This window comes from Diceros bicornis, chromosome 9 (assembly GCF_020826845.1).
Source record: "Diceros bicornis minor isolate mBicDic1 chromosome 9, mDicBic1.mat.cur, whole genome shotgun sequence".
Classification (NCBI taxonomy): domain Eukaryota; kingdom Metazoa; phylum Chordata; class Mammalia; order Perissodactyla; family Rhinocerotidae; genus Diceros; species Diceros bicornis.
In genome coordinates, this window is record NC_080748.1 from 52,887,671 (window position 1) to 52,888,017 (window position 347).

Sequence of the window (347 nt, forward strand, 5' to 3'; positions counted from 1 at the left end):
CTTGAGTGATGTATTTAACAAAAATCTTGAGAGTGATGACTTTGCTCCTAGCCTACAGGGTCAATGAACTGCTAATAGTAAGCCTTACTGGCAGCACTGAATTCAGCAGTAGTTCTGAGAACATGTGGAACTGTGAAGGTACTATGTTTTATTTTACATAAAAATGTGAATATACAGATGAATTTAAATTTATAACCTATGTGAAATAAATCTGATTTAGATATAAAACAAACTTAATTGAAGAGGTAGGGAGGAGCTTTCCAAAAATTTTCTTTTTTGAACTATTTGTTAATTTCTGTGAAATTCTTAGTTCCAGTGATAACTGGTCTAGTTACTACTTCGAAAAA